Source organism: Rattus norvegicus, chromosome 19 (assembly GCF_036323735.1).
Source record: "Rattus norvegicus strain BN/NHsdMcwi chromosome 19, GRCr8, whole genome shotgun sequence".
NCBI classification, from domain to species: Eukaryota; Metazoa; Chordata; class Mammalia; order Rodentia; family Muridae; genus Rattus; species Rattus norvegicus.
Window position 1 is genome coordinate 60320660 of NC_086037.1, and position 27158 is coordinate 60347817.

The 27158-nt window shown below is 45.5% G+C and overlaps 1 protein-coding gene and 1 long non-coding RNA gene across 5 annotated transcripts in view; one reads left to right on the forward strand and one right to left on the reverse strand.

The window, feature by feature from the left end:
* The window catches only part of Maf (MAF bZIP transcription factor), a 362946-nt gene that overhangs the window by 61460 nt on the left and 274328 nt on the right, over positions 1–27158 (reverse strand). Inside the window, exons 1-2 of one of the 4 annotated variants that reach the window (XR_010060025.1) lie at positions 7423–9890; positions 1282–1386 (exon numbers count right to left, since the gene is read on the reverse strand). The exons of 1 other annotated variant lie outside the window; for it this stretch is intronic. The gene's annotated coding sequence lies outside the window, so the exon portion shown is untranslated. Of the gene's footprint in view, positions 1–831; positions 1520–7422; positions 9891–27158 lie in introns of those variants that run through there. 2 more of the 4 variants (XR_010060024.1, XR_010060023.1) reach the window with 2 other exon arrangements.
* Positions 1647–10126, forward strand: LOC134483377 (uncharacterized). The gene is made up of 2 exons (XR_010060249.1): positions 1647–1809; positions 9786–10126. It is a non-coding gene; the product is annotated as an uncharacterized LOC134483377 (long non-coding RNA).

The window sequence follows — 27158 nt, forward strand, 5'->3', positions numbered from 1 at the left end:
CTTGGAGACTGGCTCAAATTCTAATAGCTTTGGTATCTCTGAGGTTTTACAAGCAAATCAAGAAACATGGTTCAGCTTAGGACAAATTAGCACCCATCTCAGCTGCCTTTCTATTTCTAGGATAAGATACTGGTAATTGACAAGACAATAGTGACTTATAAAAGAAAATATTTATTTAGGCTTTGCAGGTTCAGAGGGTTAGAGTCCATGACCATCATAGCAAGGAGTAGAGCAAGTGGCAGGCATGCATGGTGATAGACAGCAGCTAAAAACTTACACCTGATCCACCAGCACAATTCAGAGTGAGCTAACTGGGAATGGCACAACTTCATTCTTAGCGACAAACCTCCTCCATCAAAACCCTATCTCCCAATCTTTTCCAAATAGTTCCAGCAACCAGGGACCAAGCATTCAAACATAAATACCTACAGAGAACATTCTTATTCAGACTACCATACTACCTAAACCCATTCTCTCACTACAAGGGGTAGAATGGTCAGTCTTCACTGTCAATTTGATTAGATTAGGGTTTACTTCTGGTTCCGGAAGAGTTTAACTGAGAATGAGGACAGCATCCTTAACTGTGGGAAGTACCAATTTATGAGCTGGGGTGACTAAAGAGGGGGAAGTGAGCAGAGTATCAACTTCCTCTCTGATTCCTGACTACTGATGTGGTATGACCAGCAGCTGTCTTACGTTCCTGTCCCCTTGCCTCCCTGACATGATAGACTGTAGCCTCCACTGTGAGCTAAAATAAACCCTACTTTACCTAAGCTGGCTTTGACAGAACAACTCGAAAGGTAATGGATGTAAGGACTCTCACGTACTTACCTCACCATTCAAAGACATCACGTGCGTGCTAAGTGAATTGATAAGGGCTGCTGGACAATAGCTAAAGGCGCCATAGTTAACGCAATAGCAGTGCGACTCCCTCAGTGTCTGAGGTTAGAGTTGATGCAGGTGTTTGTAGACCTCACTGTCACCATGCCCTCCAGCAAGTTCCTCTCTACTTCCAACTCGAGGGGTGGCTGGCAATCACTGGCACACTTCGGTTGGTGGATCATTTGTCCCAGTCCCTTGTGTTTGGCTTCTCCTGGCCGGTATTGCCTCTTTTACCTCTAGCTCTGTATCTCTCTTCTTACAAAGTCTTTGGATTCGTGGTTCACTTACACCCAATATGGCCTTACTTTAGTTTACCTAATTACATCCGAAAAGACTCTTGCCTACTAAGGCCCATTCTGAGTTTCCGGGTGGATAGGAATTTTCAGGGACAGTCTTTACCCTCTAAGAAGACATGACAGCATTCCTGTCCACAGGTTCAGCTTTGTCCATGATAGTCCAATCATTAGCACGAGGTTGGGCATCCACTTCAGGTTATTCTCAGAACTGACAAGAGAAAGAGAAGATCAAGTTCCTGGCTACTCAAAGCATAGCCCCAGGAGAAGATCTGTTCCTTATGGCTTAGTGCTGTGGTTCTCAACCTGTGGGTCTTGACCCCTTTGTGGGCCACATATCAGATATCCTGCATTATCAGATATTTGCACTATGATTCATAATAGTAGCAAAATTCCAGTTGTGACATAACAATGAAGGTAATTTTAGGGGTCATCAGAACATGAGGAGCAACATGTTGCTAAAGGGTAGCAGCATTAAGAAGGTTGAGAACACTGATCTTAGTGGCTCTCTGAAAGGCAAGGCCAGGAGAGAGTTAGAGAGAGCTCCTTAGAGATGTCTTTAGGACAGTGGTGACATCAAAGGTGGACCTAGGTATACAGACATTCAGGGAAGGAAGGAGCCTATCAAGTAAAGGTAAGAATAGACCTCAGTGATGTGAATAAAAAACAAAACAAAACCGGAACACCTCTCCTGACACACAGTAACAACAACAATGTCATTATTGTACAAAGAAGCTTTTAACATGGTTAACAGACATAGCAGGCAGCTTCCTGAGGTAACCCACACGTATCTTCCTGATATTCCACACAGCTGCAATGAGGAACTGATAAACCATAGGGGGAAATCATGGAAATACACACAGTAGAATTAACTAGTGGAAATGCACACAGTAGGATTAATTAATGGAAAGACACACAGTGGGGTTGCAAGGACAGTGGAAGAGGAGTCCTTTCTTTCTAGAGTTGAGTTGGTGCTTGAGGGATTTGCAATGGGGAACCTGATGCTTCTGCAGGAGGATTTACAAGGAGTGGTACTTAAGCTGTTGGTGAACCCTGCCCCCAGCACCTCCCCAGCCCCAGCCCCCGCCCCTACCCCTTCCCAGCAGGGTTCACTCAGCCTCTTCTTAGCTCTCAGCCATGTCTTCTGAAATGGACCTTTGGCTAGGGAAACCTCTTTATATAAAAGCTGCCAGTAGGATTTGTTCCATTCTCCTGAGCAGTTTGCTGGTCTAGGGAATGATATGGTGCCCGGTGCCCTCTCTTTCAGTGCAAGGCAACTCTGGGTGATAACCATACCCCAGAGTTCCCTAGGACATGTTGCTATGCTTTAGAGGAACCAACCTGTAGGTGTAGGGTCTAGTTTCTTTCCTGCCTCAGTCCTGTTTCACCTGACTGCACCATTTACCTATAATCTAGTTTACTAGGGGTTTCTCTGAGACCAGGAGTCTGTTTCTTAGACGCCGATGCTGAATAGTGTTGGGTAGCAACTGAATTAGAAATAAAGTTGTTTGTTTTACAAAAACAAAATCAAAACATAGTGTCTCGTGTATCCAAGTCTGGTGTTCAAATCCCCACAAAGCCAAGGATGAAGTTGGGTGTCTGATCCTCCTGAGTGCTGGGATTATGTAGGCAAGAGGCACCACAACTGGTTTTGTGTGGTGCTTGGGTTGAATCCAGAGTTCAATGCATGCTTTCTATCAGCTAAACTACAAGACCAAGCCCTGTGCTGAAGTCATTCCTGACTCCTGTCTCCCAGGAGCCATTGGCATGCCAGTCCAGCTATCCTCCTCTCTGGGTGGCTTTCCAACAGTGTGCGTGTCCGTCCCAGAACAGCAAAAAAGTAAGGTGAGGAGGGGGGAGTAGAGTAGGCGAAGGAAGGGTGGGACAGGCAGGGATAAGTGTTGCCCAGGGTGCAGGAAAGAAGAACTTGGAGATGGGGGAGGAGGTTGCCAGGATGTGTGAGCATGTGTTTACCTATCATATAGAAGTGGAATGGAAAGAGGGAAGGTAGGGGTACTGCTGGACAGAGGGTATTAGGTAAAGATGGCCACCGATCCCAATGCAAAACACCGTGATGAGGTGAGGTGTTGGGGAAGGCCCTGAGGGGAGGTGAAAATCCAATTCCAAGGTTTACTGGGAAGAAGGAGGGGTGTATCAAGTGAAGAGAGCCTAACTCTTCAAGGTAACCCTGGCTTTATACAACCAACTGTATCTTTGGAAAGGGTTTTGAGCATCTTTATTGATCCACCACATCCTACCAGAAGCGCACCCGGATACCAGCTCTTGGAGTAATCTGTCTTAGGGAAACCCGCTGCAGCCCTTGGTGCTGAAGGTGCACACTGGGTCCCAGCGTGCTCCCTAGAGCGTTCTAATTTTCTGTCTATGACAGGCAAATAGCAAAGCATAGAGACAATGCCTTCTCGGAACATAGGATCAGTATACTCCAACAATAAAGAGTGACACTGAGTTCAGTGGCTCTGCACCTTCGCTGGGGACATCTATCTTTTCTACTTGGTGAAAAGACTGAGTAAGCTTGGCAAATACCATGGACCTGACACTGGGTAACGTCTCTTAGAGGTTATGAGACTGAGGGGCCTGGAAGACTCCTTCTCTCCCTTTGAGATTAGAGAAACATTGCAACTGTATGGGATTGTCATGGAGAATCTATGACTTGGTCCCTAGTGTCCCTCTCTCCAGCGACTCATTAAGGATGTCACCAAAGGACATAGGAGCTAAGAGGAACTCAGACCTGTGAAAGCCCAGCCACCAAATATTTGTAATTGCTCCAAAATTAGACTCTGGGGGCCATGGCAACAGGATAAAAAATTACTCTATTTAGTCAACAAAGACCTTTGATATTACTGAGAAGCTGGATGGAAACTTCACAGCTTCAGGGGCCATGTCATCTAAACCTTCCTATTCAGACGTTAAGTGGGGCAGTGGCTTACAGCCACACAGTGTTCTTAAGTCTGCTCTGCTTTTCTGAATTACTCAGAAAAACACAACTTTTCCTTTTCTTCTTTTCTCTTTTCTATGTATGCTTTTTATTTAAATCACTTAGGGTCGGTCTCTCTCTCTCTCTCTCTCTCTCTCTCTCTCTCTCTCTCTCTCGTCTCTCTCTCTGATTCTCCCTGCTTCATCATGTGACTCCTTGTCCACTGCGTGACTGACCTCCACGCCAGCTTAATTAAACTCTCTCTCAAGGTGGATTTGGCAGGTGTTTTGTGGGATGTGCGATTGAATCCCCCAGGAGCAGCCTTTTATCCTGTGAGAAAGGAAACGGTGTAGGGAATCACGATGTTGGTTTTTGGACAGACGCTGGGCTGCCAGCTAAGCTCACTAATGCATGCAGAGATTTCGTCCTGCTCATTAGTCTCATCGAGGGCATTTTCTATATTCATGCAGCAGTGGGAAGAGCAGGCTACAGAGTCACAGGATTGCTCACAAATAGTCAAACTTCCCCAAATCTAAATCTGGACCTGCTGAGAGTCTATTGGATAAGGTTCTGAGCTCCAGGGTGCAGGAGAATAGGGCCGAGCCTGATTCATCTCTGACAGTTAACAGGCTGAACTGCAAATACCTTGCACACACTGTAGAACAAGTGTACGTGCTTATGTGGATAGAGGGGTAGATGGATAGACAGGTGGATAGATAGATGGCGGAGGGAAGGATGAATGCAAGTATGTATATGTGTATGTGTATGCGTATGTATATGAGGTATATGTACATGTATATGATTCTATGTATATGGTGTATATAGTGTATATGTATTGTGTGCACATGTGTATGTGTATGCATATGTATATGTATTGGTAGGTGGGGACAGATACATGGATGGCTATATGGATGGGTGGGGTAAGTAGACAGATGGGAGGATAGATGGATACATATATGTATGTATGAGCAAATGGATGGATGGAGGTATGTATGGTTGGAATAATGGACAGAGGCATTCATATAAGGACATATGGTTGGGCGGATGGATAAGTGTATGGGCAGATGGATGTGAATGGGTGCATGGGGTTTAGGTAAAATACCATCTACTAATTCTTTTAAATTCACTGATGTGAAAAGAAATGCCTTTCTCGAGACGCACATCACATTACACTAGGTGTAAGAAACTTCCACATAGTTCTCAAGAAACACACATCGAGTGTACTGCACGTGGCTCAAGGGTTTGCAAAGCCTCGTTCTTTTTAAACGTGCTTTGGTGTGGATTTGAAAAACACCTCTGTTTCTAGATTGGTGTGCACATAAAGCACTATATTTTACAAAAACAAAACAAAACCATAGGCTGGGCGTAGCGTGGACCCCCTATAATCCTGGGACACAAGAAGCAGAAAAAGAAGGGTCACTACTTGAAGGCCAGCCTGGGCTATACATAGAAGACTTTGTCTTAAAGACAAAACAGAGCACCCCAAAAGCTTATAGCCCCGGTCTTATACTTGTGTCCCCTTCATTTTATTTTGTGTTTTCCCAATTACTGCTAGAACAGGAAGCATCGATTTTGTTTTTCTGTTTTAGAAAACAAATGTTTAAAATCTCCCCCTTGGAAGCACATTCGGAAGTCTTTAGAGCTGTCACAGAAATCTTCATAGTTTCTGAAAATTGTCCAAATATGGTAGCTTTGCCACACCAATTACTCAGCAGATGCCACAGACTCAAGGACTGACAAAGAACCAATATTTTGAAAATGAAAGAATCCAAGAGCCACACACAGGCGTACACTAGAGCTCCAGATACTACGTGCCCATACTTGGCTGCTATTAGACCTTCGGCAAACACACCAGGATTTTCACCAGATTGTTCTCTTTTGCCATTGTATGGAAGGGCTTGTCTTCCCTAGCCAGGGTTGTGGGAGTGAGGGTACCATTCCACTTATTGTGTTTAGCATTGCCTCTCCTCAAAAAATAAAATATAGTGGTGGGAAGGGAGGAGTCTTTGAGTGCCATTTTATATTAAACATGTTCCTATAAATTGATGTGTGTGTGTGTGTGTGTGTGTGTGTGTGTGTGTGTGTGTGTGTGTGTGTGTAGAGGCTAGAAGTCAAGTTAGGGTATCTCTCTCTGTTGCTATACAACTATCTTTTGGGACAGGTTCTCTGACTCAAGCTGGAGCTCACGTGGCACACAGCCTCTAGACGCGCCTGTGAGGGAGTGCCCAGATTGAGTTATCCTCTGGGGATGTCTATGCGGGATGGTCTAGATTAGTTTAACAGAAGCAGGAAGACTCACCCTGAATGTGAGTAGCAGGAACCCATAGACTGGGGTCCTAAACTGAGCAGAAGGAAGAATTTGAGCTGAGCAACAGCCTTTGCTTCCTGATATAGACACAGTATGACCAGGGGGTCCCTGAAGCTATGATGTCCCTGCTGGGATGAATTACATCCCCTGGAACGGGGAGCCCACATCAACCTTCTTGACTTAGTGACTTTTGTCAAGTATTTTGTTGTAGCCATGAGCCACGTAACCAATTCACTGGCTGGGCCATCTCTCTAGTCCTAGGAGTTACTTTAATAAAACAGGTATCCTGACTTGTGTAGCAAATGCATAGCTAGAAATGGCCTCTACCGAGTACTTATTCAGCAGACTTCTTACAATGTTTCAGTCAGCCAGCAAGACACTTACAAGCCACCACCATCCCACTTAAAACCCATCCAGGGCTCTCTGCCCTACACAAGGCCTTGCTATGATAGATGCTTTTCTCTCCTTTCTGCCATGTGCATTCTGAAAGCAAGGAAAGGCCAAAGAAATTTACTATTGCCTAATAACTTGAAGACAGATGCCAAGTTCATGGGCAAATCGTGCCTCCAGGGAGCCCATTGTACAACCATAAAACACCCACTTGGTAGCCATATGCAGAACTTAAAACAAAGCATGAAAAGATTGACCCCAAATCTTTAGCTCTAAGTCATGGCTGACACATGAAATAAAAGGAGAGCCAGGCAGAAGGCAGAGACAGTTCGAGTTCTGCAATATTTGTCAAGGGCGCACCCTCATCTCAGTGTGGAAGATCAGATTCACACTGACATAATAAGTTAATAATGATGGCAGTGTCTTTCTAAGAAAGGTTAGGAAGTGGTGTGCAAGCCCAGCGCCACAGAAAATGTCAAACTTTCCACTTGAACTCCTGTCTCTCAAGGACAGCACTTTGCTCCGGGGAAGATCCTGGCATTAAGAGGGCTCAACCTGGGGGCAGAGTTCCACCCACCCCCTCGCTCCTTTTCTGCTCACCCTTTAGCTCTCACCTGGACTCCTTATTGTAGAGAACTCCAGATCCAGCCCCACTGAAAATCAGCTCTTTCCAGCCAACAGTCTCCACAAGGGGCACGAAGCTCTCTTTACAGATTGCAGATTTGCATGGTAAAAATAGACACTCAGCGCATCACATGTCTATGCAAATTCCGCCAACCAAACCCGGTGCTGAAAATAGTTATTTACTAGTTTGCTTGCATATTGGCCCAGAAAACCCTCTACACCTATTTCATGCTCATTTAAATTCTTTAAGAGTCCCTGACCCATTTACATTTCCTGAGGGATGCCTGGTTTCCCGTGGACATTTGTTCCTGCCTCTTCTGGTGGTAGGTACTTAAAGATACATTGCCTGCCATTGCAGATCAGGTCCTGGAGAACTGCATTGGCCCCACTTTCTGAAGGTCCAGGCTGGACCTTGCTTAGTCAAGACAACTGCAACCTTAGAGTCATGGCTTCCTCTGCACATTGTGTGTCTTCTCTTGCTGCAAACGCTTCCGTGAGTCCACGCGGAAGCAAAAGGACAACCTTAGTGCTTTTCCTCAGGAGCTCACCAACTCTTTTGAGACAAGGTCTCTGTCTGGCCCAGAGCTCACCAATTTGACTAAGCAGGTTGGCCAGTAAGCCCCAGGGATATATGCCTGTTTCTTCTTCCCTTCCCACTGCTGGGATTATGGGAAACCACCAGGTCTGGTTTGTTTGTTTTGCAAAGGTTCTTGGGATTGAATTTAGGTCCTTAAGCTTACAAGACAAATACTTTACCCATGAGGCCACCTCTCAGCAATGGCCTTCTCTTGTGCAATCCTGCAGATACAGTGGAAATACAGCCTTAGTTCAAACACTTGGATAGCAATTGGAGAACAATTTCTCCCAGTCTGGTCCTTGGGAATACACACTACAGCCAACTGGGTACTGGTTGGAAAGTGGGAGGAGATTTGTAAACAATGAAAGCTCTTGGTGTCTCTCCACAGCCACTACATCTGAATGTCTTGAGGGTGAGACACAGGCATCACTGTTTTAAGAAGCTTATCCCACACAGTGACTGTGGCAGCCTCCAAACCAAGACAGAAAAAGTGACTTTGCAAAATTTGCCACTGCGTGTGAATCTGCATTTGCAATTCTTTCAGGAGTCATTCTGAGACTCATTGGATGAGCTCCTGGTCCTTTTGATGGGACAGCTAATCGTTTCTTGTTGTGCCCATTAGCCCCACAAAAGAGATTCTTCCCCATCCTGATATTTACGGACTTAGTGGAATCTGTAAAGCTTGACAGTGTGTGTTCAATTCCTGGCTCTGTCACATAGCGGTGACTTGAGCTTGTCAACTCTAGAAGCGAGGAATGACAATTCCTACCCAGAAAGGTTGTTAGGAGGATAGTTATTGTAAACAAACTGTGCTGTACCAGCCAGAGGGCAACTCCTTAGCAGGTTTTAATACACTCACATCTCCCTGGGTCGTATAGTCCTCCAAGGATAACCCAGACATCCTTCCAAGTCAAACAGTCAAGACAAGTTTCGGTGCCAAGTACTGTGGTGAAGCTCCTTGACTACATTCACTGAAGGGAGAAAACAAAGTTATTCCATTTCTAAGATGCCACTACCATCCAGTAGCAATCGAGTCATAGTCTGAAGTTCAGTGTCAACTGCTTAGTAACTACTCTTTTGCCTTACTGAGCTTTTATTCTTTCAAACATACAATCTCATTCCTTATATACTCCTGACAGCCATTCTAACAGATCCACGCCCTATACAGGGAATAATGCCTGGGAATAGGGCAAGAGTGGTCATGCACAGATGTGCTAGGATATCTCAAAGAGCCAAGTGCTGCTCGGAGCTGCCCACAAACAGACATTCCCACTTGCCAGCAATCACAGTGACAGGAGTTCAATACTGGAGACCCGAACAGTCTCTGACAAGTCATCTGCTTCATTCATGATGTGGCGTTCCCCCCAGCCAATAATAAATAAATAAATGTAAAAAAAAAAGTTTAAATATAAAAGAAATAAATGCCTGTAACATATTCTTACTGAGTACACATCGCAAAGTGTGGGGATGATGGGACAAATCTAAGCTTGAGTAGGGTATAGGGCGGGGGTGAACAGGGATACCTTGAAAACCTACCAAGAACTGAATCTGAGAGTGATCGGTCTGCACTTTGTGGGCAGGATCCAGGGAACAGGATCGGCACAAACACATTCTGTAAGTGGGTCTGCTGTCTCCCATGTGCTCTGTCCCCTCCCCCCTCTCCCGAAACTACAGAGATCTGTGCAATGACTGGGGTTGGTTAATTAAGCATTGCAGCCCACAGTCCACCACAGTTTCAATTGGATATGGTGTTCTCTCTCACTTCCTGTTTTGCAGGATTGCCGAGGGCTGTTAGACACCTGCCATGCTCAGGGCCCAGCTGCTGTGCTGTTCTACAGCAGGCAAAGAGGAAGCCCTCCCGGGCTCTCGGCCTTGAGAGGGTTCAACTCTGCATACCAGCCGCTTCCCTGGGAAGCAGGGCCTGGGCGGACACAGATGATGTGAGGACCGGCAGCTGGCAGCGAAGACCTCGTTCCATTGTGAGGATGGTGGCATGAGGCCCAGGGCTATCTCTCCATCCCTTATATCCCTTATTCCCCAGAGTCCTGCCATGACCTATGGATAATGAAGGTGGGTACATCTACCCAGGCAGGAATAAGACATCAGTTTGCAACGTCTCTGTATTCCAAATCACTGGGAAGAGTTCTCGTGCAGAAGAAGCATTCAGTTAAACATTGAATTCTTTGTACACACACACACACACACACACACACACACACACACACACACACACACACCCTTGTTTGTCTCCTTATGAAAACTTCTTATGGGTTAGGCTCTCTAGGCTAGGCAGTAGCCTAGAGACTTCCGGACTCTGAGGGCACCTGCACTCATGAATGACCACCCCACCATACTCATAAATTTAAATAATTTAAAAAAATGAAGTGGGGTCCATGTTTCCTAGATGGCCTGACACTGGGCAGTTAAAGTGACATTATGTCAATTCAGTGATGTAGAGCAGTTTTTTTTTTTTCCCCTCACAGAGCCACCAACCACATGTAGAACCCTAGGCCACCATGATGTAAGGAAACCCAAGCTAGAAGCCCAGATAGGTCACTTGAAAAGATAATCCCTTACCTGTGCCCCTGATAACCCTTTGGTTTAGGAGTTCTTACAGCTCTGTACTTAACATCACTGAGCATTCTATGCTCTGTACATTTTGGACCCAAAGGGGTTTCTAAGCAATAATACTGGAAAGCTTGGAACCCTTATGATTTTGGGGGGGAAGTTGTTATGCAGAAGAGGGTGACTGACAGAAGGAGATGGGATCTCTCTGCATGGTTATGGGAGAGAAAAGATAAAACTATATGCTGGTACCTCTGTGACTCAAGTGGGAGGTTGGGAACTGTCTGGTCACCCCCTGTGAGAGAGAATGCAAAAGGAGCAGATATGTGAAGTTAGAAGGCGATATCCAGAGGGACTGACTTAACTAGACAAAGTTTCTAGAGCATTCTAGAATCTGTGTCTAAGACAAGAGCAGTGCAGGGGGCTGGGGGCTGTCTATGAATACACAGTGGCTAAGACCACCAGACAAGGACCTCTACTGAAGACAGTTCTCATAATAGTTTTGTAGAGGAGCATGAATGGAGGCATTTCATGCCCATTTCAGAGCCGGGGAAACTGAGGTTTAGAGAAGTAGAGTCATTCTTCTGTTCTTAGCCTCCCACAGTTGTTCCTGGGGGCAGGTCACCCCCCCATGGATGAATCACGAGCAGAACACTTGTCTTTAAAATCCTCATAAAATCCCAAATCTGAGACCCCCACAGGCAGAGAAGCTACCTCCAATCAGATAAGAAAGTTATCTCTCCTGGCAGCTTAGAACTGAGGGCAGAGTATTCAACAAGGCCGACTCTTATCTGATAAGAGATATGGCCACCTCTACATATTAATTTCCCTTAACTCATTAGCGCTCAGCTCTACAATTATCTTTCTCCAGGACTGGTTACACGGGTCACCGAATTTGTGTCCCAAAGGGAGAAATCTTTTCTTTCTAAACATCCTTTTCAGTCAAAGAAGGTACTGTAGGTCCTGGAGGGTTGCAATTGTCAGGTTTGTGTGTGTGTGTGTGTGTGTGTGTGTGTGTGTGTGTGTGTGTGTGCGTTTTGTGTGTGTGTGTGTGTGTGTGTTACATGCATGTAGGCCAGACGTTAATGTGTTAATGTTGGTGTCTTTCTCTATTAATCTCCAGTTTAGCTTCTGAGACAGGGTCTCTCGTTGAAACTGGAACTTGCTGATTCAGCCAGGTTGGCTGTGGACAAGCCCTAGGATGCTCCTGTCTCTGCTCTCAAGTTCTGGTATTATAGGGCAAATGCCATCACACCAGGCTTTTTCCACTGGCACAGGGGATTGATCCTCAAGCTTGCATAGCAGTAGCTGACTGAGGAAGACATCTCTCTACCCTTTTAACCTCTTTTTGTGAGAGACAGGGCCTCTCTATGTAGCCCAGACTTGCCTTGAACTTAAGACTCTCCTACCTGTACTTTAAAAGTGTGGGAAATACACACCTGTGCTTTCAAATCTGATTCTACAACTGTCTTTGTAATGAACGTTTATCAATGGAGCTGAGTTCTAAACCAGCCAGAGCTGAATGCACAACCTGCGGGCTTAGTCACTGTGCTATATGCAGTGACTTTAATAAGGAGCAGACAGAATTCTCGGCATGGGATTTGGATTGTACAATCACACGATAAAGGTGAGCTTCAAGATGCTATCTACCAGGTCCAAGTGCTGTCCCATTCCTCCCCAGAGGAAATCTATGGCATTCCCCATCTTCTGGAGCTATTGTAATGCTTCTCAGATGGACTGGTCCCCAATCCACTGAGGGAGCATTGGAGATACTCCACGAGATGGTTGCCTCTAGAATTTAGGGCCTGGTTTCACTCTGTAGGTGCTTAGCCTAGGCTTCCTGTGACTGGGATAGAATTTAATAAACTAAACTTCCCATTTCCTCCCATATTTATCAGTATGTATGGGGCCATGCGCAGACACTGATCACCATGGCAAGCTCCTGAGTGGTACATCCTTTTAGAGTGGGGACAGTTCCATGTCCATATGACCTGTCACCAGTACCAAAGTCTAACTCACAGACTCACTGCCTTTGGGAAACAGGGTAGTCATCTGTGTGCTAGGGCGAGGTAGAGGATCTCTTTCTGCTTCTGCATCCTTGGTTTGTATGGCAGGGACTCACATCCTTTCCCTACCAACATCTCAGTTGCTTAGGACAAAGGTAGGGGTACCAATTTGGGATGGTTGGGTGGAGAAGAAGGGCACAGCTAGGAAATACTGTCTCCTTTAGGTGTCCTGTCTCATGGTGGGCACTGGGTCCAGCTTTTACCTCACAGCCTGGCCTATCTGACCTGGACATCTACTTAGTGGTCCATTCATTATCTGGTTTTCCTGTAGCTCTCCTGGACTTACCTCATATTAGATTCCCTTCTCTGGACATACCTGCCTCAAGTCTTGTTTTACTGATGGCACTTAAAATGTAACTCAGGACAAAGTTCAAATAGAGGGAAAGCCAGTGCTTCCCAAGCTGCTCAAAGGCCAAGTCAAGCCTTTAATACTTGGCAAGAGGCTGAAAAGTCTGTGCCCATTAACCATCTATTCTGAAGTATGTGTAGTGTACCTATCCTATCAGATGCCGTGCACAGACCCGTGTGGCGGACACAATAGGAGCAAGAGCTGGTGGTTCCAGCCTGTCTGGTGGGGGAGATGGCTCACCTAGCACACAGAAGAGGAGTGTGCGAGCATCTGCAGGGAAGCAGATAGTCCTGAGGGAGAACAATAGAAGAGCTGAGCTCTGCTTAGCAGGTGGCGCTGACCCTCTTTCCAACAGATGTAGGGGGCTGGGGATGTGAGTGGGGCCACTAAGTGATGGTGATGTGTGCGCCTACCATCTCAGCTTTCAGGAGGATCAGAAGTTCAAATCCATCCTCAGTACAGTGAGTTCAGGGTCAGCTTGGACTACATTCGACTCTGTCTCAAAGAGAACAATACAGAAACCAAAATACCAGATAAAGAAACTGAGTCATCAAAGAGGAAAGATGACATGCGAAAGATCCATGTGCCTGAGAACATACCCATCTGTTTCAAAGGAGATGCTGGGCTAAGGTCCTGCAGGCCGGTACCACAGGCAACATTATTAGGACTTCAATTTTATCTCACAAGACATGTTGGAAATCTTTAGTGATGCCTGGTGGGAAAGGCCCAGAAGACCAGCTACTCCAGAGGCTAAGCATGAGGATCAGGAATTCAAGAGCAGTCTGGGTAACTTCTTGAGATTGTGTCTCAAAAGTAGAACATCAAACCAAACCAAAACAAAATGACCTTGGTTCATAGCTCGCGGTAGAGTGCATGCCTAGCACATGGAAGTCCATAGGCTCAATCCCTACCATAGTGATAGATCAATCAATCATTCACTCAATCAATCAATGAATACAAAAATCTCTATAGTTGGAAAATCCAGAGTATATATTGAAGAGAGTCACCCTGGGTGTGGATAGCCCCTAATGATAGAGATAAGGGGAGGGTCACTGAGGTGACATTCTTGGAGAAAAACACTCCTCAAAAACATACATATAGATTGGGGTGCTTTCATTCCATCTTGAGATGGGTGGCAGCCCCTGAGGTAGAGAGGTTCACTCATAGCTGTCCCCTTAAGTCTCAGAGGGAGCACAGCCTTTTGTAATTCCGCTGCCAACCTCCAGAATTGCAAGGAGCTCATTCCTGTTGCTTTAAATATATACTTGTGGCAGTGGTTGTGAGGGAGGGCCCAGGAGATCCCACATCTGGGGCCGAGCTACTGTACAGCAAGATTCCAATCTTATGGCTTATCCAAAACATAAATCTTAGAGAAAAGATGGGTGTGGAAACCTTGTCACTCACACAAATCCAGTTTTATGAATATCCTTGAAATAAATCATAGCGCTTTCTGCAAACAAAAGAGAAAGGAAATGTGATCTTTAAAAGGCCTTTTACTTCATGTAAACTTTCTATGCATTAGCTGTAGTCTTGCACATGCTGTGTACACATAGTATAAAATGCTAATGACTGCCTTTTGTCAAAGAAGTGATATCAGAGTTGTTCCTGCCCCAGAGTTAGGGAAAGACTCACTGACGTCTGACCCTGGATGACCTGGAGTAACTGGCAGAAACTGGTTTGAGCCCAACACGTCTACTCTTTTTTTCCCTGACCCTTATATTGTTCTCTGGTGGAGTTCCCAAGGAAAACCTATGCAGGATGTTTCAAGAAGGGAAAGCAGCTATATCAGAACATCCATTGTTGGTACAGGACTCAAGAACTACCCTCGCCTATGGCTGTTAGAACTGCTGAATACAAGAAAAAGAGCAGGGGCCATGAGGAAGCGAATATAAGTGGGGGAGGGGAGGAGAGGGTTTGTCTCTATCTCAGAATGTGATCAGATTATTTATTTCAGTCCTGTGCCCTCCCCAGCTGATAGGTCATCGGTTGGATGGAGCCCAGTGGAAAGATTTTCCCCACAGATTTTCGATAATAAGGCGAGATGCAGTGATTGTGTAAAAGGTAGAAGCCCCTGGGGGATCTGAGATCCCATCATAATCTACATGGGAATCTACAGGCCCTTCTACTTCAGTGTTCTGAGGTAATTCCGAAGGGACTTGAATGCAGGGACAAAGCAAGACCTCAGCTCCTTTGGAGATAATGTCAGGGTCATTCTGAGTTGTACAGCTTCCTCTGAACTCCCCTTGATGTTGTTCCTCCTCTTAGACTCGAGTACACTGGTTTCTTTTTCCTGGGAGGAGAATTGAATCGGGGAACTGTGACAATCGCTGCCTGGCAAGACAACTGTTTCTAAGCAACTGTGTCTTTGATCAGCGGGCCTCGTTCATTGTCCCCTTACTCTTGGAGAAGTTCCTTGCTACTCAGTTTTCTGAAGAGCAAGTGTGACCAACTTGGGGGAAGCTACTTTCTCCTGCTGAGGAGGCTGGGATCTGCCTCAGATGTCCTCCATCAAATCCAAGCCATTGAGCACACTTGAGGCTGTTAAGGAGAACGTGTGTTAACCACACAGAGTCATTGGAAATATTCGGGTTGTCGTGATGTTATCAGGGAACAGCTTCTTACTCACTGTAGGTCTCAAGGCTTTTAGGTAAATACTCTTAACAGTTCTCAGAGGAAGTTGCTCTCTGAGAGCATAAGGAGATCATCTACTATTTTACCAGATAGGGAGAGGGGAGGAGGAGGAGGAGTTGACAGTCTTATCTAGTTCCAAAGTCTATACTTTGGAGCCCGCTCTATCTAGTAATGAGCAACCTGACCTTTCTCTCAGGACTAAATCCCATTCAAACTACAAGAATATCATTCCAAATCCAGTTTTAAACATTGCCAAACTGTTCAGCTGACATCTCAAACACTAAATTGTGGCCGTAGAAGCCTTTCTCCCCTCTCCATTGGTTGCCATGGTTAGGCAAAGTGAAAAGAGGTGACTTCTTACTTATAAAAGATTTTTTTAAAAGCATGGTCATTATTTGATTTGTTATAAGCCAATGTGAAAAAGTAGTCCTAGTCAGGGTTTCTATTCCTGTGTAAAACATCATGAATGACCAAGAAGTAAGTTGGGGAGGAGAGGGTTTATTCAGCTTACACTTCCACATTGCTGTTCATCACCAAAAGTAGTCAGGACTGGAACTCAAGCAGGTCAGGAAGCAGGAGCTGATGCAGAGGCCATGGAGGGATGTTACTTACTTGCTTCCCCTGGCTTGCTCAGCTTGCTTTCATACAGAAAAAACTACCAGCCCACAGACAGAACCACCCACAATGGGGCCCTCCAACCCTTGATTGAGAAACCCTTCACTAATTGAGAAAATCCCTTACAGCTGTATCTCGTGGAGGCATTTCCTCAAGGGAGGCTCCTTTTTCTGTGATAACTCCAGCTTGTGTCAAGTTGACACACAAAACCAGCTAGTACATTCTCTGTCCACATATATTTTGGGAGGTGAGCAACGAATTTTCATGAAAAAGAAAAACATAACCACTGGGCTATTATCTGAAGCTCTTCCAGGGCTTGGATTGTCAACCTGAGCTTCATGGTGTGTTGCCAACCCAATCTTTGAATCCATTTACACACCAAGGATTAAAGTCTCATGCCAGTGAGCCCCAAGACATTCGTTGTTTGGGGATGGTGACATCTAGCAGGGGGCAGAGGAGACTTTTGTTGGAGCTCAGGTTTGTACCTCACACTCCAGGAAGCACATTTTCTTTAAATTCTTAAATGAGCCCTGGCATGGGGACTCTGGGCATATCTACTTCACAGAAGTCAAAGCCATCACATGCCTGAGCTTTTGGGGACGACAAAACAGCAATATTTGCATTGTGTAGTCATGCTCTTTGCTCAGTGGCCTTCTTGAAGTCAATATGTCACCTTGTTGGATCTGTATATCAGAATTAAGACAGCTCTGTCCAGAACACTCACTTCTTCACCTTTATTTACTAGCCAACTGAGCTGTTCAAGAGAGATAGTAGCTATGGAGAGACAAAAGTCTAGAACTCATTTTAGCCTCTCCTAGACTTTTCTGGAAAGGGGGACGATGGTAAGTCCTTTGTACTGTTACCATCAGACCAAATAAGGCCTCCCATCGAAAGAGAACATACACAATTTGTAGAATTAACCTATTAAAGTTTTTAAGCCAGCTTGGGTTTGGACACAAGTTCAGTCTACAGATAGGGTGCTTGCCTGGAGTATACGAAACCTCAGGTTTGTTTCCAAGCATGTCATAAAAACCAACAAACAAAACTGGCAATGGTGAAGGTAGGTGGATCAGAAGTTCAATGTCTTCTGTATTCAGATACACAATGACCTCAAGGCTAGCCTTGGCTCCATGATATCCTATTCCAAACAAGGCTACCTCTGAACCTCCAAAATATTGGCTCCAGGAATGTATTCCAGAAGTTTCTCACAAGTTTTCCCTTGATATTTCAAGGATTCCTGTTGTTGTTCTTGTTTTAACTTCCCAAGCTCTTTAAGTCTATCGATCAAACTAAACCCTTAGTCTTGTTATTTTCTTCCCAGGATCAAGGAAAGCAGAAATGTAAGAGCTAGGGATGGCTCCACCCAGCTAGCTCACAGACTAAAGGGAAACACACTGTTCAATTTCTCTCCAAGCTGCCTACTATTTCCCCACTGTAATTCAAGGCTCCCGAGACAGTCACTTTTCCTTCCTGCTCTTTTCTGAGCTTAATGTCCATCCACTCGTGATGCCCTGGCCACTGGACTCCTCTCTGTGTGGACATGTAATTTTGCTTTTTGAAAGAAAAAAGAAGTCCTTGGTAGAGGCACTTTGCTTGGCAGTGGGTCCCCTGTGCTGGCTCACGGTCACCTTTCTTTTATTCTGTTTGTTTTCTCTTTTGAGACACTCTTATTCATAACTCAGGCTCGTCTCAAGATCTTTACACAGTGGAACTTGGCCTTGAACTCCTGACCTTCCTGCTTCCATCCCAAGGGCTGGTTTTACAAGAGTGAGCCACCCCTCCCTACCCATAGCTACTTCTCCCTTTCGACTGGCCTCTTCTTCATCATCACACTTGTGGGCACAAACTCTGAGTCATGTTGGTGGGTTTTTTTTTTGTCATGAAGTCCTGTTTCATCATTTAGTTCAAGGCCATCAGAATGTCGCAAGACCACACAGATCATCCAATTGAGGCAACATGAAATGAAATATCATAAGGGTTTTCTTGGCAACTACTTTTGATTGTATTGAAAGTAGCAAATTCATGGTAAAAATTTTCATAAAGAATTTTCCTCTAGTTGTGTCCTTTGGGATGCAATCTGGGGCCTGGTGCATGCTAGACTAATGTTCTACCACTAAGCCATGTCCCTACCTCTTCATTTTTGTGTTTGACTTCGTCTTATTTTATTTTGAGGCAAAAACTCACTATAACTTCAGTTGGTCTGGCACTTACTGTGTAGCCCAGGCTGGTTTCAAACTAGAAATGTTTTTGCTTCTATTTTCCCAGTCCTGGAATTACAGATGTACATTCCCAGATGTGGACTCCAGGCAAAACTAAGGTGGCCTTTGTCGAACACGGTGTCCTGGTCCTGGTGTTTTGAAAACAGATGGAGAATGAACTACTCATGCCTTGGAGGCTATTGCAATTTTGTAAGAAATTCAGATGCTGAATGAGGAAGTTGAAACTGAATTGGCCACATTGGGCAGCTGTAAGCCTTGGGGCAAACTACTGACTTCAGAACTTCAGCTTCCCCATTGGAGAAGGGAAATAACATGGCTATTCCCTTAGAGAATCTCCTAAGGGGATTAAAAAGTTTTGAGCAGAAGTGCCTGGTCAACAGTGAATGCTCAGTAAATGCTATCATTATACTGCTGCATGTTACTATTACAGTAAGTAAGTGGATTCTATGCTAGGGTATAGATAGGACTGAGGTCAACAAAAATCTATGGTTGGGGTTCCAATGAGATGTCTCAGTGGGTAAAGTCACTTTCTGCCAAGTTTAGAAACCTGACTTTGATCCCTAGGATTCAAATAGCTAGAGGAGAGAGTCTGATCCTGCAAGTTATCCTCTGACATCCACATGTGTTCTGTGGTACACACATGTTTGCATGTGGAAATGAATGCACATATCAAATAAATAAATATAATAACATAAAATTTCCAAAAACAAATACATGGTTGAGACCTCCCCCTTCTGGGAGAAAATTCACCTTCTTCTCAGGTCTTTATCAATGACCAGGGTTCCCCCAATCTTGGGGGTTCATACTGTGGGTTCCCAGGAGCTTTACCTCATTTAATCCACCCTCTTGTATAGGACCCAGAGTTGAGCATCTAAGACCCTTCATGGGTGATTCCAATATGCAGCCGAGGTCATAAGTGCCTGGATCATTTTTAAGTTATGGTATAGAAGGAGAAGGTAGAGCCTTGGGTCCAAAATACCAAAGGGAGAGCAAGCCAAGAAGCCAGGCTCTCCTGCCAGGTGGCATGCAGCCTGAGGTTAAGAACCTCCAGATTAATTGAATCCTCTAGCCTTTGTCTGAGCTCATGGACACGCCATCCCATTAGAAGAAGTAGCTCATATGGTGGTGAGTTGGTGAAAGGAGCAGCCATTTTGGATCAATGATTCATAAGCATAGAGTTCTCCTTGTCTCCAGAAGCAGGCACTTTGCTGAAGGCACAGGAGTGATTGTTGAGTTCATAGCTCTTTCCTCTATGGAGATTACATGCATTCAATACTGGAAGACAGACTCACTAAGCCTGCGCACAAGCTGAGGAACTATGCACCGACTATTTGCCTTGCATGTCAGCTCCAGCTAAGGAGGGAAGAACTGAGGAGGGAACTCTTGACAGGGCTAAGATCAGGGCCATTGACCAGCTCCTTCTGCCTGGGTGAAGAAACAGTGGGTAGGAATGTGGCGTACAACAAGTAGCTGTCTACATTCGAGGCCTAGGATAGAATTAGGGGCAGAGGTCATGTGGTTGCATAGGCACGGGAAGGCCTATGGGGATTTAGCTTGATGAACATATAAAAGAGATAGATCTTTAATGACCTATACACACATGGCAGGTTCTTGCTGGTCTTGAAACTTTTTGAGAGAATCCTACTTGAAGGGGAACCAATGGAAATTGTGCCTCCAGCCAGCAAGTTCTTCTTCCATCTTGGGTAGCATACAATGGGTAACCGGGGGTAGGAGCCCAAAGGCAGATGGAGACACAAGTGCTAGCAAGCAGAGTCCCCACACCCCGTGCCAGTCGCAGACTGAGGTTAAGAACCTCCACACACTACTCCCAGTAGCTAGCGATACGAGCTCGTGGTGGCAGGAGTCACCAGTACCGCCCCTTCTGGGATGTCCCTTAGGGGGCAGTATGTAACACTGACGGCCCCCTTCTGTTGCTGCTCTACAATAGGGAACAAATATTTGGCTTCTTTTTCTCCCTCCCCTCCCTGTCATTTTACACAGTCTTGTTTAGACTGGAGGTTGGTTAATGGGAGACCTTTGCCCTTTGTCTAAAAGCTGTGACCAGGAAATCCCACCACCCCATTAATGAGAGTTTTGTTCCGGATCTAGAGCCCCCAGCACACTACTTCTGCAGAGGTATTGTACCCTAGCTTAGAAGAGCAAACAATCACACACACACACACACACACACACACACACACACACACACACACACACACAAATCCCCTTCCAGTGTTGAATGAAAACAGCAAACTCCAGACCCTAAGGGGTTTCAGTCTCTATTAAGTCAACAAAAGGTCCAAATTGACAGACCAGGAGCACAAAGGGAAGAGGGGAACAGCAGGACAGAGAGGAAGGAAGCTAAGAAAGAGAAGAAAACTCAATTAACTGGGAGTTGGTACATTCAAACTCTTGTGAGGGGTGGGGCTGCTCCTGCCTGACACCAAGTGTCCACACCCTGAAGATTTTCTATCTAAATGTCCAGGACCTTAGGAGAACCTTGAGCGTCCTGCCCAGCAGCCTGTAAGCACCCTGACCTTGATCCTTCTTGGGCATCCCAGCTCCACGATGATGACAGCCTGTCAGATTAAGTGGCCAAAGCTGCTCGTTGAAGCTCCTTCTCCACCTCCCTCCCTCTCTCTCTCTCTCTCTCTCTCTCTCTCTCTCTCTCTCTCTCTCTCTCTCTCTCTCTCTCAGACACACACACACACACACACACACACACACACACGAGAGAATGTTTAGTTGTGGAAGATTCAAATATGAGTATGAATCACAGGTTGTTTCAATTTGTATCACATTAAGTATAATGGCTAATGATTATTTCTAAGTAGACAAGTATATGAAAAAAATTAAACTGATAATATTTATCGACTGCTGACTCTTTGTGTTGTCAATTGAACTTTTAATACATACATACACACATGTTATATATATAAAACATGTGTGTGTGTGTCTGTGTGTGTATGTGTGTGCGTGTGTGCGCATTGCTTTTTATTTTCATTTTTTATTTTGGGGACAGTCTCATGAATCCCAGGCTGGTTTCAAACTCTCTACACAGCCAAGGATGACTTTGAACTTCTAGTCCTCCTGCCTCCGCCTCCTAAGTGCTTGAATTATAGATATACAATTCTAGGCTTGGTTTTTACTTGGCACTGAGAACTGAACCCAGGTATTTGTGTGTGTTAGGCAAATACTCTACCAAGTGAGTGGCAGGCCGGGACCTTTCTGACATTGTTCACCTCACTCAAGCTGTCTGTCTCTTCTGGTTCCTTGTAATAAGAGCCCTGGAATAGTTTTCTCAGTACACATGACTGCTAATGGCACCAGGACCACACTCCAAAAACTATTTAGTTGTGGAAGTTTAAATATGAATCAGTGCTCAGTTCAATTTGTGTCATACTAGATGTAAGGGCTCACGATTATTCCTAAGCCAGATAAGTATATGAAAAAAATTTAAAATGATATCGCGTATTGACTGTTGGTTCTTAGCCCCGCTGCTGATTGAACCTTTAAGAAGCCTCATCTCAAACCTTAGCCTTATCCTAGGATTTTATGTATTTATGAAGATGGGAAACAAAACAAAACAACAAACACCAGAACAATAACAACAACAGGAATTCCTCACAGTGAGAGCAACCGTTTGTTTCTTTACAAGTGACTTTCACACACACCTTTGGGGGTGCTTCAGTGTGGCTCTGTGCTTTATCAGACATGAAGAGGAGGAAGAAGAAAGAAGAAAGGGAAGGCCCAGGAGTTGATAAGGAGTGAGAACCTAGGAAAGGGGAACAAGGGGACAGTGGCAGAGGTTTTGGGGTGTGGGGGTATCCCTGCAGTCCCTGGAGGTCAGTCCAAGGAGGTGCTGCTGCAAGGCAAGTTAGTGCTAAGGAGAACTGGCATCTGGATTGATAGGATTCTGTTTCCCCGACATGTTGGGGAACACCCTGGAGAGTAGTCACTCTGACTTAAGGTGGGAAGCTCCAGGGGTATCAATGCCTGCTGATCCATTGACCTATGAGCCTTGGGGACTGCGACAGCTTCTCTCCTAGACGGCAATGTCCATTTCAGAATGCTTTCGAGGGTTACCTTACTGCCTGGGGCAGGGACTTTTGATAAGTAGTTGATGCTGCTATGAAATTGAAGAATACATTTCCCACTCACCCTCTTTCCCTCCCCCAGAGAGAATGCACTTGTACATGGCAAAACCGAAGGAGGTCAAGGTTGGAGTGTCCTGGCCCTGCCTTCTAGGTCACAGTGCGTCAGGGATGTAGTTCTGTCACGTTGCATACAGCGTAGGTGTGTATTTATTATAACTCTAAACACATGCCTGTTTGCTTTACTTTAATGATTCTTCTAAAGTGTTTTACCCACATAATATTTGTAGTAATTTGCATATCAGCTTACTGCTATACTTAGTCCCCCATAACATCGCCTGTGACCCCATGTTAACATTAGTAAACTAACATTGTGTAAGGAAGCTGGCTTGGAGGAACTAGGTTCCTCTTAGAAGCACAGAACGAGAGTTGAGCAATGGCTTGTCCTCAGCCCGAGTACAACGGGCATCATCAGACCTGTCAGTGTCTCCCTGATCATTCGGCCTCAGAGTTGTTCTGAGACAGGAGACAGACTTCCCACAGGGCCTGACTTTTGCCTGTGTCTCTTCCCTGCTACTTGGGAATACCTTTCTATACCTGGCTTGTTGGGATCCAGCTTCTGACATCAGTGTTAACAGTGCAGGGGCCTACCACTAACCATGGCTAGGACTCCTTCTGGTGGGCCTTCAGTAGGCCCAGGAGGCAACAATGACCCTGAAATACATTCTGTTTAAACTCAAACCAGACTGCTGGCCTTCCAGTCTCTTGTGAGGAGATGCCTGTTGGACTGTCTCCTTACACCAAGCTTTTCATTATCCTACCAGCCACAGGCTTTGGAGCAAAGTCACCTGATTGATGAACACAGCTCTCTCACCTTACCCCAGAGGAGCTCAACACACGCCCTTCCTGTCAAGTTCCTGAGTCTCAGGAATGGTGCAGACTCGGGAGAATGTGCTTCCTCCAAACCGCTTTCTCCACAAACTACCCGGATTTGTTATTTCTTTGCAGAAACTTTGGTAATGAATGTGGCCTCTCTGTTTTCAGCTGTAAGCAGCAGAAATCCCCCTGCAGGCGCTCTACCAGACCTTTTATCCACACTCAGGAAAAAGAAGTGATTGATTTTGAAGTTCAGTGTTGGCATCTGCTGTTATTCAAAACCAGGACCTTGGCTACAGTAATCCACCACGCTTTCAGCATCGCCACCCGTGTGAGGCAAATGAAGGCAAGCTGTTGTCGAATGAGAAATGCAAAATAGCCAATCTGTTTGTCTGTTTAATGTAACCGGGAACATAAGCTGCTAAAAGTGGTACCATTCGGCGCTGTCAGATGGGGGACACTCTCCAACAAACAAAAGCCTAATGACCCGTTTTACTCTGCACTCCAAGTTGTTGCTGATGGTGTCTCCCATATGCACTCAAACATGCTTTTATCTGAAACTGCAAATGACATGATTTTCCATTCAAAACAAGCGTGTAATCTCTCTGCGCACGCGTGCATGCATGCATGCGCGCGGGTGTGTGTGTGTGTGTGTGTGTGTGTGTGTGTGTGTGTATGGGTGGGTAGCTAGGTACATTTGCATGTGTGTGTTGGGGGAGAAGGTATGAGTGTTGTCGTCCCCCCCCCCGCCCCCAATCCACCATGGAGCAAGGCTGATGTTTGAGACATCTTTGAGCAGGAAGCATACTGTGGCAGCACCTGACTCTCCCCTTCCCCTCACACCTGTCATTGTACTGTATTAAACGGAAAACTCAAGTCATTAACCATGATCGATATGTTTTTAATCAGTAAGTGTCATGCCACATCAGGCAGATAAATAGTAGGGCTGAAGAGAGCGACAGAGCTGGGGCTTGGGATTGCAGTAGGAAGTTGAAGGCATTGGCTACTTCATCAAAGAGTGTGAGATTTGGGAAGTACCAGCTTTCAATATCACTCAGGCCAAAACTTGTCAGAAAGGTCCACTGATAGGACTGGACTCTTGCTCTCCTTTTTTACTTGGGAGCACTGTGTCGAGGCATGCTAGGATCTAGAAAGCTATGCCATCCTCCAAAGGGTGCTGAGCAAACCCAGTGCCCAGTAACTCCTTAAAACACACATATCTAGATGGGCAGCGGTGGCAGATGTCTTTAACCCAACACTCCAGAGGCAGGGGCCCGTGTACTTCTGAGTTTGAGGCCAGCTTGGTCTACACAGTGAGTTTCAGGACACATAACACAGTGCGAGTTTCAGTGCTACAGAGAGACTATGTTCTAAAAAACCAAATCAATGGTGGTGGTGGTGGCGGTGGTGGCGGTGGTGGTGGTGGTGGTAGTGAGGAGGAGGAGGAGGGTAAGGAGGAGGAGGAAGGTAAAGAAGAGGAAGAAGAGGAAGAAAAAGAAGAAATCATCTCTAGGGACGGGGAAGACAGATTGATGCACAAGTTCAAAGACCTGAGTTCGGTACCCAGAACCCACATGAAACACTCAGGAGCACTGGTACAAACTTGTAATCCAGTTATGGAGAGGTAGAGGCAGGAGGATTTTCCTGGGTTTTCTTGACTAGCCAGCTTAGCTGAATCAGGTAGCAGGATGAGAGCTTTCTCAGAAGGCAAGATGGAAAAAGACTAAGGAAGATACTCAAGGTTGATGTCTGGCTTACACATACTTGTACTCATGTGTGCATGTGTGTATGTACACACACACACACACACACTCCTACACACACTTGAAGCACTTGAAGTCTTCCATTGACATAGCAGATGACACCACCTGCTAATTCACAAAGGTAGAACATTGTGTTGAGAAAGATTCTGAGGTACATGCAGAGAAAACAGAGCTGTCATTGGCTATTAGGCCCTGATGTTATTTACTGCCACAAGCCAATGTTTATTAAACGCCAAAACAGAGAACAGGCTAGGACAACCAGAGCCTGCTTCTTCATATCAAAGACTCCTGTATCTACACCAGAAAGTCAAATCCACTTAAATTATAGGAAAATGGGGGGGGGGGAAGAGAGCTATGAGCTGATGTACTCTGCTGTGAACAAGCACTGTAAAAAATTATGCCTGGCTCCAGGCAGAGTTTGGATCCATTCAGTGGGAATAAAGCAAAAGCATATGGTTTGCATTTCCACTATAAAGAAATATGAGGGGGGTACTTGTGGGACCCAAGATTCAATAACAAATACAGACACTTGACAAGACTTGGCAGGCGAAGACAGAATATTTCTGTGTTTACCTGACAACATGACTGGAGTCCAGCCCACTGGGGAGCAATTCATTTGGTGGTGACCTGTCGCACCCTGGCAGAATGTCCTTGTAGGAACATCAATGTCAGCCTGGGAGGCATCCCTCCCTCCTCCTCCCAGGCAAGCATTTCTCCAATGAGACCGACTGTACAAGCAGGAGCTAAGGATGCATTTACCCCACTTGGAGAGTTCCGTTGCAGATCCCCACGTAAGAGCAACCAGAGAGGAAATGTTGCTCTTTCTTTTTAAACCTTCTATTCTAGAGCTGAGGAAAAGTCTCATCTTGAGCTTGTCTTTTGGTGGGAGATCATTGGAATAGCTTCGCCATTAGCTCTTGCTCTGTTTTGCTTTGAGGGGGCTAATTTAAAGATTTCTGGCAGACAGAGTGAACAAAAGAGAAGGCAGAGAGTTATGAGGAGAACGGTAGGAGGTATTTTCAGAATTCTGAACGTGAGAAGTAGGTCTGGGGTGAGTTAGTCGGCACGCCATTTGCTATGAAGCCTGAGGACGCAAGTTCAAATCCCTAGCACCCACAGGGAGAGCTGGGAGCAGTGGAGCACAAGGAGACTAACCTCAGAGCTGGGCAGGGGTGGGCAGGGAGAGCGGAGAGAAGAGAATCCCTTGGGACTGCTGGGCAGCGCTATTCGGTGAGCGACCATGCCCCCAAAAGTAAAGTGAAGTGTGTAGTGGTTTGAATGGATGTCCTCCGTATTAACTAATGGTCATGTGAGTCCTCAGTTCCTAGCTGATGACACCGTTTAAGTAGCTCTAGGAGGTACGGCCTTGCTTGAGGATATTTGTAACTATGGGTGGGCTCTGAGATTTCGAGATCCACGCGCTGTTTTCAGTGCCTAGGCTCTGCTTCCTGTTTGGTTGTTCGAATTCTAAGTTCTCAGCTCTTGATCTAGCGACCTGCTCCCTCCATTCTGCCACCATGGGCTCCCCCTGGTTTCATCAGTCAAATAAATCTCCTCCTCTCGAAATTATACTGTTCGTGGTGTTTTACCACAGCAATAGAAAAGTAGCTAAGGTGGAGGTGAGTGAGTGGGCAAGACACCCAGTATTGAACTTTGGCCTCTATAAGGACACACACACACACACACACACACACACACACACACACACACACACACACACACACGGGTATGTGTGGCTCTGAGATGGAAAGTAATTCATCCTATTAATCATATATTATGGGACACTTGGTCAGGAAAACAAAATGAACAAAAGAGTTGACATCTGTTGTTGTAAAATTATGTGAAGGGCAGTCTTCTACCCTCACTAGGTCTGGCACTGCAGTGCCCCAAGGTATCTGGTAGATATCTTGTCAGAAACACACATCCCAACTCTGTGGCAGTCCAGTGTCTCTGCCGCCACACACTCTCCCA